This window comes from Cervus elaphus, chromosome 33 (assembly GCF_910594005.1).
Source record: "Cervus elaphus chromosome 33, mCerEla1.1, whole genome shotgun sequence".
NCBI lineage: Eukaryota > Metazoa > Chordata > Mammalia > Artiodactyla > Cervidae > Cervus > Cervus elaphus.
Window position 1 is genome coordinate 73,027,751 of NC_057847.1, and position 13,592 is coordinate 73,041,342.

Below are 13,592 nucleotides of genomic sequence, written 5' to 3' on the forward strand. Positions count from 1 at the left end.
CCAACCTGGGTCTCCTGCATTGGCAGGAGGAATCTTTACCACTAACCTATGCCTTTGATTATTTTAAATGCCTTGAATAAGAGGAATCAGGCAGTGTTTGTCCTTCTGTGACTGACCTATTTCACTTAAAATTTCTTCCATGTTGATCTCTATGACTGCAAATGGTAGGATCTCCTTCTTTTTTTGAGGCTAATATTCCATGGTACATTTCTTTCACATTTTCTTTATGCATTCATCTAATGGCATATATTTGGGTTGTTCCTATATTTTGATTACTGTGAATAACACTGCAAGGAACATAGGAGTGCAGATATCTTTTCTGAGTCCTAACTACAGTATTTTTGGATCTATAACTGAAAGTGTGATGGCTGGACTTATTTCTATTTTTAATTTTATGAGAGACTTCCATGGTATTTTCCATAATTGCTACACTATTATGCACCATTTAAATTTTATTTTACATTCCTATTGACAGTGCACAAGGATTCTGTGTTTCCTACAAACTCACCAACACTTGTGATGAATATCTTTTGGTTTTTTGATGATAGACACCCTAACAAGTGTGAGTTAATATCATCTTGTGGTGTGTTTGTTTGTTTTGCTGAACTTGCAGGCTCTCACGTCCCCAACTAGGGATTGAACTTGCACCCTTGGCAGTAAAAGCACAGAGTCCTAATTACTGGACAGCCAGGGAATTCCCACCTTGTGGTTTTGATTTGCATTTCCCCAGGATGAGTGATGCTGAGCACCTTTTATGTATATGTTGGCCATCAGTAGGTCTTCTTCGGAGAAATTTCTGTTCTCCTTTGCCCATTTTCTAGTCAGGTCATTTGTGTTTTTGCTATTGAGTTTTAGGAGTTCCTTATTTATTTTGGGAATGAACTCCTTGTCAGCATATGGTTTGCAAGTATTTTCTCCCACTCCATAGACTGCCTTTTCACACTGTGGATTGTCTCCTTTGCTGGGCGGAGCTTTAATCCTTAATGCCATTTTTTAGTCCTTCATTCCTTCTTCCTGTCAGACAGCGCAACCTCACTTCCTCAGATAAGCTTCCTCTGTGCTCCCCACAGCTGCCTCCCATGCTAGGTTAGGTCACCTATGGTAATCTCTTGGTGCACTTTGTATTTCTTCTTTACCCAGTTTGCAATTATATATTTGTCTATGTGTGTTTTTAAATATTTATTTATCATTTATTTATTTGACTGTTCTGGGTCTTAGTTGTGACACGTGGGATCTTTAGTTGTGGCATGTGAACTCTGAATTGTGGCATGTTAAACCTAGTTCCCTAACCAGGGATTGAACCAGAGCTCCCTGTATTGGGAGTGCCGAGTCCTAGCCACTGGACCATCAGGGAAGTCCCCTGTCTGTTTATTCATGAGACAATGAACTCCGCGAGGAGAAGGATCTCATTCGTCCCACTCACTGAGATGTCACATCTGTTGGCATGGTACCAGGCACCCAGAAAGAAGCGGACTAGACAAACTGGGACTCACCCAAGGTCATTCATTTAGCACTAGACCTGGACTACGACCTTGGGTCTCATGTTCATTTCTCTGCTCTGCCAGTTTGCCTCCACTCCACATCTTCTATTGCTTTTTTTTTTCAGTACCCAGACTTCTGACCATCTAGAGATCAAGGCGTGATGTTTACACCTTCTCCTCAAACTGAAAAGATTCCATCTTCATCTCAACAGCCACCTCCTTGCCAAAATAAGCCAGAAAAGGTTATGAGAGTGCCTGCATTCCAGCAGGAGTGGAGCGGGACTGAGAAGAAAAACAGAGAAAAAGGAAATATCCTAAAATGTCGATTTGTTTAAACTTCTTCACAAACTGAACAACACAAGGAAACCAACAGAGACAAGCTTGTAATGAAGTAATCACCCAATGCTGCTAATATTCCAGTAACATGAAATGATTCTGCACATTTCATGGGGCAGATATGAATAGGGTCATTAAAATATGGCCAAGGAAGGGGGGGAGAGTTTACTTTTTCTGTCTCCTTAGAGTCTGTGTCTGAAAGCCCAGCAGGAATTTAAACAAATAGCGTGGAGGAATGGTGAATCTGATCATATTTAAAGAGAAAGCCCTTCCAAACTTCTCTTTCCTTTGATAAATACATTGGCTTCTCCAAGTTTTGTTTTTAAAAACCCTGAAGGGCTTTTTTTTTTTTTTTTTCCTTTCAATCTGGAGAGCCTACCTGAGAAAAACAAAATTAGCATCAAATTGTTGCGATATTGTTCTGCATATATTTTTTCCTCTATCAAGAAGAAATTGTCCTGTCATCTAAATGAACGTAAGGAAATTAAAAGGAAGGTGGGTAATAGGGAACGGGGATCGTAATGCTCTCTCTTCTGTTAAAATGTGGAAAATAAAGTTAGAGAAGGGCTGGTCAGGTCAGTGACACACCGGGAGAGCTACTGACAAAGGGAGGTCACATCAGTAACACAGGCTTGTGAAAGGAGGGCAGAATTGGGTCTCGGAGACTTTGGTCCCATACATTCTAGACAACTGCAGTAACTGTGGTTACTATGCAACTGTAGTAAGAATGGCTGAAGAGAGAGAGATGCTCTCAACATCCTCGGCTAAACTAATGGTGCAAACGACTGAACTCATGGAGGATGGCAGTTCAGTGCTCTGACCTGGGACAAGCTACTTCTCTTAAAGCCACAGTCTTCTCACCTGTAAAATGGGGGAGAAGAAAATCTACTTCCTGGAGTTTTGTAGGTTATATAATTTAAAAGAAATACAACATGTCACCCAGCACATAGTAAGTCGTCCACAACTGTTAGGAGGAAAACTTAGAAACTTCTGCCGGTGAGGGTCCCCTTTGTGGAGGAGGACCCTCAGCTTTGGAGAGGCTGAAGACCGGCCATGGGTTGGGGGGCACTTCAGCCAGCTGCCCCCTGCTTCTTCCAGCCAAGCAGCTCTTTCTGGGCTGCGGTGAGGCCTGAGGGCCCAAGGCTTGTTACCCAGTTTGCTTAAGCAAGTTCTTTCACACACACACCCATACACACTTTGGTCCAAAAGTTCAGTGAGGCTTTTTTCTTCCTCCTTCCTCTGTTGTTGTTGGGTTCTGATTACTTCCATCTGGTTGCGGCAGCTCGAGTGGAGTCTCTAAAAACAAAACAAAACAAACAAAAACCCTTCCTACCAAACACACAGGCACCAAACCTAGAAGGCTGCTAGGCTTCTCACCAGCAGGCGCCCAGAGGGCGACTCGTGCTCGCCGCGGCGGGGGGCGCAGGCCGGACCCCGGCACCTGCGCGCGCTGGTGGCTGCCGGAGAGTCGGCGTAGAACCAGCCCCCCGCCCCAGAGCCTGCCTCCCTCCCCACCAGCCCTCCAGACCCCCGCTTCCGCCCCGGCGCCCGGAGAAGCGGGCGCACTGGGAACGCCGACCCGGGCATCTCCCGGCGGAGGGGAAGAGGGAGGTGGGGAGGGCGGGGGATTTCAGAGATTGAAAACAGAACCGTCCCTGCGCCTCGGCTCCGGAGCTCATCTGACTTGAGTTAGCGACCCCCCACCCACCCCGGCGCCTTAAAAAAAAGTGTTGGGGACTGGCGCGCTCTTTCGTTCTCTGCTGGAACTTTCTACGTAGGTGTGCTTTCTCTCCCGGGCGCGGAGGAGGAGGGTCCTAGGCCCCCCCTCCCCTCCAGGTCCCCGGGATCCCCTCCTGGCGGGGGCGCGCGGCTCGGGCGGGGGCGCGGCGCCCTGTGTGCCGCAGCCGTGCGCGCGGGGGCGCTGCGCCGTGCGGGCGCGCGGCGGGCTGGAGCGCGGGAGTGCCGGAGCTCGCCAGCCGAGGCAGCACGGCTCCGCGGACTTTTTTTCAAACTCCCATCAATGAGTCTTCGAGGAGGAGCGGGAGGCGGCGGCGGCGGCGGACGCGAAGGAAGACGAGGAGGAGCGGGAGGAGCCGGAGGAAAGAGCGCGGGCCGCCCTGCGCGCCGGAGCCTCGGGGAGCTGCCCGCTCGCCGGCTGTAGGGGCTGCCTGGCCCCCGTCCTCCTTTCGGTCCCCTCCCCTGCCTGGCCCGCAACGCCCCGGCTGGAGTGAGCCCGGGCACACGGCAGCCCGCGGTAGATCGCCGCGCCAACCAAGTTGGGATGGGGGCCCGCAGCCACCGCCCGGCGCCCCGGAGGCCACCTGCGTGCTAGAGGCAAACTTTTGTCTCCCTCGGTAAAGTTGCTTTGGCCTTCTTTTACTTGCTTTTCGTCGCGAAATGCCCCCTACTTCGGCCGAACTCGGGCCGACTGGGATGCTGCGCCGTCTTGGAGCGTCCCTCGGCCGGGTACCCGCGCCATGGCACGGGGATTCGGGCACCGGGGGCTAGCGCGGCGGCCCGCGTCCGGGTTCTGGCTAAACCAGGCTGGGACCTAAAGGGAGTCCAGGGATGGGAACTTGGGACCCAGGGGGCGATTTTGCATCCTCCTTCCCACCTGGGGGAAAGAGCCTGCCTTCTTGGGGAGCGCCAACGAGCTTGCCTCCACCCCGTCTCCACCGCCCCCGAGCCCGGGGCTGTTTTTTCGGGAGTTGGGGGTTAGCGCGGGGAGGCTGGGATGCTGCGAGCTCCAGAGGTGGGCCGTGGGAGTGTCTCCGGGGAGTGTGCCGGGGGCGGAGGGGCTGCAGCCAGCCGCTGCGAACTTCTAACTGCACTTCTCCGCGCTGCCGGTCCCAAGCCCTGCCTTTCTTTCTTTCTCGCTCCTTCCTCCCCTCCTCGGGCCCTGTCGCCCCCTCCCCCTCGGTCAGGCTTTCCCTCCCGCCTCCCTCCTTGCTTCTCTCCTCCTCCTCCTCTCTTGCCCTCCGCTCTGAGATCCGCTTGACTTCCCCGAGGGATCCTCACGTAATCTCTCGCCCTGTCCTCCGGTCCCCCCTTCCCCGCCACGCTCTTTCTTCCCCGCCCCCACTCATCGCCCCCCCCGCCCCGCGCCGCCGGCAATCTCTCAACAAGTATATTTGCTGAGGAATTTGAAAAATCCACTACTGCAACTTGATCTGTGTGCGATGGATGGGGAGCGGCGCAGAGAGAGTTGGGCGCCAATCCTATTAAGGGTTTAGAAAGGGGAGCGTTTCCCTCGGACGGGGCCCGGGGAGGGGGGCCGCTGGTTGGGGGAGGAGGAAGGGAGCGCGTGCGTGTGTGTGTGTGTGTGTGTGTGAGTGCGCCCCCCCCGTGTCGGGGGTGGGGGGGATGGAAGTGCACCCAACTGGGCGCCTTTTCAGCCCGACAGTAATTGCTGTCACTTCCTAGGAAACCCGACTTCCACCACGCGAGGAGCTGGAGCTGGAGCCGGAGCGCCTCACCCCGGGTGCCCTGTCGCAGGGGCGCTCGCGGGTTTTGGATCTCCCTCAGGGTGCCTCCCTCCACTCCCCGCTCTTTTGTGTCATTTTGGTGTGACTTTCAGAATTGATCCCGGCCGGGAAAGAGTCGACCTTTCCCCGGAGTCTGGTGCTGGGCCGCGGGGGTCTTTACTGCGCTGCTCTGCCTTTTTGCCAGGGCATCTCGCGCGGCGCTAGGCCTCCCGGGAGCGCTTAGCAGCCCGGTGGCCGCGGCCGAGTCCCGGGACCCCCGCCCCGCCGTCCTCGCCGGGCGTGTGAAGGTTTAATCCCGACAGCTCCAGATAAAGGGAGCAGTTGTAAAACGCTCATATGCTGTTTGCCGACGAGGCTCAGGGGGATGTTGGAGCATTTGAAAGTAAACGGTTCCCTCGCAAGCGGCATAAAATAGTGTTTAAACAAATATTGTATTGGCGTGCTCAGGGGGCTCGGTGCCAAAAAGGAAAGTAAATAAACGCTGAAATCCAAAATATACAGCGATGGGAAGCCACGGAATAGGCGGGCTGGTCACCAGTCTCCCGAGATCTGTTTGTTCTACCACCTGACCCAGAAGCCCCCTCCCCGCCCACTTCCTTACCTTGCCGGGGAGTTTTCTTCCCTCGGTGGCTTCCCTGTGTGGGGGCCTCAGAGCACTTGCCTCTGCCGGGAAAAAAAAAAAAACTCATTGTGTAGCTACCTGGGCTGGTCTCCCCAGGGCCGGGCTGGGCACCCTAACTGTGCCTGGCTGCTGTGAGTTCTGGTGGCCTTCAGGCTCGCCCCAGCTTCTGACCTGGCCAGGGTCACTGATTCTATACGGAGGCTGGAGGCATCCAGACCACCGCAGATACATCCCTTCAGGACCCCACCTCTTCCCATCTTGTGCCTCTTTCTTCATCTTTCCTGCTTTCGTTTTCTCAGACCTACTGCTTCGACCCTGATGGCCGAGGGTTCTCCCCCAGATTTAAGGTCCCAGTCAAACCCAGCTGCATAGAGAGTTGTCACTTGTCTGAGAGTTTCAAAATTAGTTCTGTTTTGTGATATTTAGGATGGTTTGTATTTCCCCTCTGCTGGGAGAAATACACTAATTTTGTGAGGTTAGTTAGTGATGGTAGGGGAATTTAAACTCAGGCAGGAAGCGCTCCAGTGAAGGTGAGGATCCCACTCACCCAGGAAATAGGTGACCCGACTCTCCCTTGGCTTGGCATCTGAGTGAGACTATAGTCAGCTCAGTCTGTTTTCAAAGTCAGTGGGCTGAGAATACCCATGGGAAGGAGGAAGGCACTCCCAAATCATGGCCAGGCTCACTGAGGACCAAGGCAGGCCTGACTGTTAGGGTGAGTTTTCTTTTTTTTTTTTTTTTTTCATTCTCCAGGAGAATGGTTTGGAGGGGAATTTGTACAGGGATCAGACTCCTTCAGCAGAGCATCCCAGGCTGCTTCCAAACTCACACGGACCCTGCCCGTGGCCTTGGAGGGGACTCTTTGACTTGGCCTATCTTGAAGGATGTGTGGGGTTAGGGAGGCCCTTCTGGCCGGGCAGCCTTAGAAAGGAGGGCCGGTGTGTGTTCTCGGGGATGCTCCAGCTCACTCGTGGGGAGGGTACCGAACAGCGAGTTGCCTAGTTGGAAGGGGGGCTACAGGGCTGCTCGTCAATGACTCCTCGCCTGGCTGCAGGGGTCTTGGAGGCTGTGTGCTGTAGCTGGCTTGTTTGCACCGCAGACTGAAAGATACACAAACACTTCATGCTTTGTGTACTCCCACAAGTGCCCTGTACAGAGGGCGGCCCTTAGGGCTGGATTAGCCAACCTGGCGATTCAGCAGGCAGGCCGACAAAATTGAATATTTGCCTAATAAACACCCTTCTTTCAGCAGGACCTCTCTTGACCACCCAGAGGAAGGCAGAGGGACCTTCACCCTAGAGATTCCAGCAGTCCCTCTAACGGGGACCAGACAGTTTTCATGCGCACTTTGAAAGACCGTGTGACCCCCACACACCCAGCTGACTTGTGGACGCGCAAAAGGCGAGCCCTATAGCTTTGTAGACTCAAGGGGTAGTGCCGCCTGCCTTTTCCTGGGGACGTGTGTTCCTTTCATCTCATGACGCTGGCTCCTAGGCCAGCTCCAGGGAGGTGGAGCCACCTGTCCAGCTTCTTTAGGATGCAGAGGGCTTCTACCTGTGCCAGGACCCGTTTTCTGGTGGTCAGGGATGGTGCTTGGGTCAGGTGGAGCTAGCCGTGGAGGGCTGCAGCAGTACCCCCTGGGCCCTTTGAAAAGGAACCCCTCCCTGGGGTAGCAGCTCTCTGCTTTCTTCTTTTCAGTTAAGTGTCAGAGGCGTGCAAACTTGAAACATGTGAAGAATACCAAAGAGGGAAACTGTACTCTTAGATTCCAGAAAATTCAGAGAGGCCACAGAGGTGATTGTACCAGCCACCAGAATAGGCCCGGTTTCAGTGATCAAGGCTCACTGGCTTCTAAAGAAGGCAGGAGGGGAGCCTGCTCTTTAATAGTGGCCTCAGGTTTGTTTAAAAGATGGTTTGGGAAGGGGTCCTGGGACAGCTTTGGCATTTGGCAGTGTCTTTTGGTAAAGAACAACTGCTTTGTTGGTTTTAAATAAATCCTTGCCACCAGATTCAATACTGCGTATTCCAAAATGAATTTGAATGTTTGCTGTGGACTCCAAAGGATAAAAAAAAATGATCGATCATTGTTTTCTCTTTCCATGTTTTTTTTTGATCATTGTTTTTAGATGTGGAGGGTGACCAAAATATCCTAAACCTACAAAACTACGTTTAACCCCCTGGGGAAATACCCTAGTGATAACAGCAGACTCTGCCTGTTTAGTATCTTATTTCCCTCTTCTCCTTTATTCTAGCTTTTTAAAAATCATACTGTGTGAGGGAAAATAACTCACTTAAGATGTGACCAAAGAGTTCACATAAACTGTTTCTGAGATTTTTGGTTTAAAGTGAATAAGTTCATGTGGTTTTGTGTGTCTGCTTGCGTGTCATAAAAAAACAACCCCCCAAAAACAGGTTGCTGGGCAATGTGTTTTAACTGTGAGTGCCCTGTTTCAGGCATTAGCATAAGAAAAAAGTTTTAGTGCATTTCCTATTGTCTTGAAAGAAGAGTTTCAGCAAAGGGAAGGAAAGCCGCAAAAGGGTGATGGTCCATTGAGATTCTGCGGCAGCCCCGGCTCGTCATCTGGCCCTGAAATCTGTGATCGGGTATCACTTTTATCTCAGTTTTCCATTCTCCGGCCTTTTTCACACGTTCACTTTTTGTCAAGGTTTATTGATTATGTTTTCTTCTCTGCAAATCTGTGGAAAATTTAATGAACCAAACACAGCAGTGAAATAAAAGGGACTTTTTATTCATTAGCAAGGGATTGATTTCCCCCCTTGGGCGGAGGGCCCCTGGCCTCTTGAGAGGTAGTGAGCGAGGGAGATGGGGGAGGGGGTGGCCCTGCCCCCGGGCTGAGGCGGGGCCTCCCCGCTGACCAGCGCCGTCTCGGCCCCGGACTCCCGTCCGCACTCCATCCTTGTGGTGGTCCTGGGCCCGCTGCAGACCTCCGCCTCGACCTCCGGGATCCGGGTTCCTCCGGGATCGGGGCTCCCCGGGCTTGGGGGGCGGGGTAGGGATGGGGATATCTGTGTTCTCCACCCTGGCAAACCTCTCGAGGGCCTGGGCCTTCCCCGGGACACAGTTAAGTAGGGCCCTTCCTCCAGCCCGGGCTTTCAGACCTGTAATTAAGCAAAGCCCCTGGTGTGATTACGCTGTGCTGACTCGGCTGGGTTCTTTGGAGCCGCGTCCCTCCACGAAACAGTGAACTTTAGCTCTTTGTAGAGGCTTCCTGGGTAGCCGGGGGTCGGATTCGATTGCATGTCTGTCTGTCTGTCTCCCCTGCACCCGCTTCGCCCTTCTCTGCCGGCTTTGTGTCCTGCCTGTCCATCCCCCCGCCGCGCCCCGCGCCTTCGTCTTCCCTCTCGCCCTGTGTCCCGCCTCTCCCCGCCCTGCGTCTTCTTTCTCTCCTCGCTCCTGTCTTTTCTTTCCCTCCCTCTCCTCTTTCCTTAGGCATCTTTTTATGTCGCTCCCCCTCCGCTCCCTCCTTCGTCTCCCCGCCCCCCTCCATTTTCTGTCCCGCGGAGGGCTGGCTGCGAGGCCTCCGGGAAGCCGCGTGTCCGGGCCACCGGGACGGTGCCCGCGTCCGGGGAGCCCTCCGCGCCCCGAGCGGCTCGCGCGCCGGCGGCGCCGCGTCCCTCCCACCTGCCCGCCGGCCGGGTTTGCGGCGCCCAAACAATGGCCACATTGTCCTGGCCGCGCACCGGCCGCCCCCGGCGAGTGGCGGCAGGCCGGACCCTGCTCGTGGCGGCTCGGGAAGAAAGCCAGCGGCCCAGATCCAGGTCGGGCCCTCTTGGCGCCGGGCGGGAGACCGGAGCGCACCCGGGAGCCCGCGCTCACCTGGGGACGGCGCTTCTCCCTGCCCACGGCCGCTGGCCCTCCCTCCCTCGTCCCAGTGGCTCCCCACCCACTTCTCCGAGAGAAGGGGCTTCATTCGACTTTACACGACAGTTTGCAGAGTGAATTGAGAGCATTTCACTAAAGCCAGGAGAAGAGGGGCCACGTTACCAAACTTTTGGCGGCATCAGAAAACTTTTCAGAAGGCGTATGTGCGAGTGACGGTAGCCACGAAGGCCTGCGTTTGCCCTGACAATTCGCCTTCCCCCAGCAAGGCAGGAAAGTAATGGTGGTCACTCAAAATAGTATCCCCCGCCCCCCCAGTTCGTCTTGATCTGTAGGGATTGAAGACCTCTTAGCGTTCAGAAAAAGAAGGATCTTTGAATGCTGAGGATGTTAAAAGAGCGTCGGTCCCGGGTCCAAGCAGACGCTTAGCAATGCTCCTTTGTGTTGTGGACAATGCAATAAGTCAGCCCGACTTTTGAGCCACATTTATAAGGAACTGTAAGGGCCGCTCAAGTACACTTGTGCTAAGTTGAATTGATTGAAATTTAATGGCGGTTAGTGGCGATGAATGGTAATGATTTCCCAGCGTATCTTTGGCATACTTGACATTAATAACCGGAGTGTGTGTGTATACCCGCACCGGGAGCCTGCCACACACGTGAGGCGGGAGCATTATTCATTTTCTGAGATGCCAGTCCTTCGCCTCCTTCCTCTCCTCAAATCCTTTTCCTTCTCACCATAATTCAGTTGTTCAGATGATGTAAAAAAAAAAAAAAAATCAAAGGGAAAGAAGGAAAAAGAAAAATCTTTCTCCATTGAGTCCGTACATCATGTCAATATAATTTTGAGCTCATGATTTTTTTCAGTTCCTATATAAATCAGCTTCTAATATACAGAATGTGATGAATTTGTTTTAGCTGCCACCATGAATTAATATTATGCAAATAGAAGCTTTGCAGGTGAAATGATTTACTTAATAATTTCAACTTCTAATATTTAAACTCATTCATTATGTTGGAAGTTAAAAAAAGAAGTCCATATTTTTCATCCTGTGATGGGGAGATTAGTATGCAAGTATTTGCGGCATAGGCAGGCCTTGATGGCCAGAAAATAGCTCTTAATGTGTTGATTCTTTCTAGGAGGATCTATAGTTTACCAGGCAGAGGTTTAAGAAGCAGGGGATGGAAGTCTTAACAAGTGCCTTCTGGGGGAGGAGATAAATGCGTGGAAATAAATCCAAAGTGACCATCACTGTAGTATGTCTCCTGGGACTGTACAGGCTCTACTTTGGGAACCTAGCCGGGCTCTGCTTTTGAACTAGCCTTGAAGGATGAGTCTGTCTAAGCCGGGTGAAGGGTAAAAGGGCTCTGATGCCTCCGCTCCTATCTTTGTCACTGGTTTGTGGAGACCATCTTAAGAGCGAGTTGTTAATAGCTGCCCATGAAGGTGGCAGTGATATAGAAAGTTGGGCAGAGGATTGCCCCACCAAAAAAAAAAAAATGCTAGAAAGACTGCTATGTGTATCATCTTTGCAGGATGTTTTCTTCTGGAAAAAGTTGGAGAGTAAAAGTGATGGATAAGTGCCCTGTGATGAGTAATGAGCCCGAACTCTTGGGTTACCCTCCAAGAGTGTGAGACTGGTCACTTAGGAGCTGGGTGACCCGGTGCAAGTCGCTTGGCTTCTCTGTGGAAGGGGCGGGAATGGCAGGTGTGGTCTCTCAGATCCTCTAGCCACAACGTCCTGGGACTCAGCACACCCTGCCTCTCGCAGCCATCATTAAGAATCAGACCTCAGGCAGTGTTGGTGGGAGGGGGACCAAGGTCTGGACAGAGTGTGGGGTCTTGGTCTTTGCCTCTGCTTTTGTGTTGTGAGGCTCCTCTCAAGGAATAACCCTCCTTCCCCCACCTCCCTCCCCGCCTGTCACTACCTAGTCAGCTGTAGTGCTCAGAGCTCCTCTGGGATGTGGTCACTGGTTGAGTGGGCGTGGGGTGGACGTGGGAACATCGGTGGGGGCGGGGGAAGCACTTGGCCTGCAATGGCCTTTTCAGACTTTCCTGAAGGCTGCAGCCAAGTTGAAGGGTGGGCTGACACATAAATATGTCTTGGATCTCTGAAGATAAGTGTCAAGTTTTGACTTGCCTTCTCCAAAAATTGAGGTCATCGTGATCAGATGATGGGTTGAAAGGACATCACTCAACCATTTCTGCAGACAGCAGAGCATTTTGCAGGGGTGATACATTGTGTGTCCAGGCAGCGGCAGAGTATTTAGGGCTGACTCTCGCTCTCTACGGAGATCAAGGTGAGGGGACATCATTGATGGTCGCCGGCTGAATGTGCCTCATTCGTGTAGGGAGAGAAGGAATCTGACTCGGCATTCACTTAGCCGGGAGTTGTCAGGTGTGCTGGCGGCAGGATGAAGCAGGGGGACAGGGTTTGAGTGTGATTCGGTCTTCATCTTTCTAAGATGTAGTACTCTAATGTCTTTATGTTACTTACATGCATGAATGTAGTATCGATTATGTATCCACTCTTCAGGTTAAGTATGGTGGTATGGTCAAGTCTTGTCTGACTTTCGACCCCATGGACTATAGCTCGCCAGGCTCCTCTGTCCATGGGATTCTCCAGGCAAGAATACTGGAGTGGGTTGCCATTTCCTTCTCCTAGGTTAAGTATGTGTGTGTGTGTATATATACACACGTACACACACATTTCAGAAATCTTTTAACTACCAGATCCCTTTATGAATTAGATTTTTTTCTTCTAAGATGCACTTAAAAAGAACTAGCATAGAAGAATGAAGTCAGAACTGGAAATGAGTTGAAGAGGCAAATCTGAAAAGAAAACCTCCAGGGGGCTTCCTTCCTGCCAGGGATTCAGGTGGAAAGCTGGTTAAATATGCAGATTCTCAGGCCCCTCAACCTTTTCCTAGTGGCTCAGATGGTAAAGAATCTGCCTGCAATGCAGGAGATCCAGGTTCAATCCCTGAGTTGAGAAGATCCCATGGAGAAGGGAATGGCAACCCACTCCAGTACTGTTGCTGGAGAATCCCATGGACAGATGAGCCTGGTGGGCTACAGTCCATGGGGTCGCATAGAGTCAGAGGGGCTGAGCTGACTAGTAACACTTTCACTTTCAGTTTTCAGCCCCCCACCCCCCCCGCCCCGCCCCACCCAAGGAGAACCTACAGACTGAATTCTCTTGGAGGGGACCCTGAGATCTGCATTTAATCAAGGATTTTTAGGGCGAGGTGAAGGGGATTTAATGATTTCTTTCTGTGATGCTCTTCACCTCACTGATTTTTGCATTTAATAAAGGGAGAGCATTTCCTTCTGTAAGGCTGGATGGATAACCCAACATTTAGACTTCCCAGCTATTTGGTGGCCTGGAGGTTGGGGCAAATAAACTAGCTGAGGATTGAGCTGCTTCTGCTCCAGAACGTCACAGAGAAATGGGCTGTCTTTCTGTCGGGCAGCTCCGACAATCCCACGGTTTGCTGAGAAAGGCACCTGGAGAAACCAGAGAGCAGCGAACTCACTAAACCAGCACCTTGGTTTCTGTGGTGTGGGTTCCTGACCCGAGGGTCCTTTGGATGGCTCCTTTGTTCCTGTATAAGAAACTACACCTGTGCATCGTGATGGCTGGCTCGTTGCTTCAGCTGCCAGAAGTCAGACCCTTTTGGGGTCTAGTTCAGCATTGCAGAGTTTGAGCAGGTCTTTGGTAAGAGTGACCCAGACTGAGGTTCGACTTACCTGTGGGTGTCTTTACGGTTCCCTGAGAAGGGGAGGAAGGATGTACAGACTGAGTGAGAGGAGCTGGTATAGGATAT

At 52.1% G+C, this 13,592-nt stretch overlaps 1 protein-coding gene across 1 annotated transcript in view; it reads left to right on the forward strand.

Moving 5' to 3' along the window:
* The first annotated feature begins 3,241 nt into the window (after positions 1–3,241).
* GLI2 (GLI family zinc finger 2) overlaps positions 3,242–13,592 on the forward strand; it is a 262,655-nt gene continuing 252,304 nt past the window's right edge. Inside the window, exon 1 of the mRNA XM_043894884.1 lies at positions 3,242–4,171. The gene's annotated coding sequence lies outside the window, so the exon portion shown is untranslated. The remainder of the gene's footprint in view (positions 4,172–13,592) is intronic.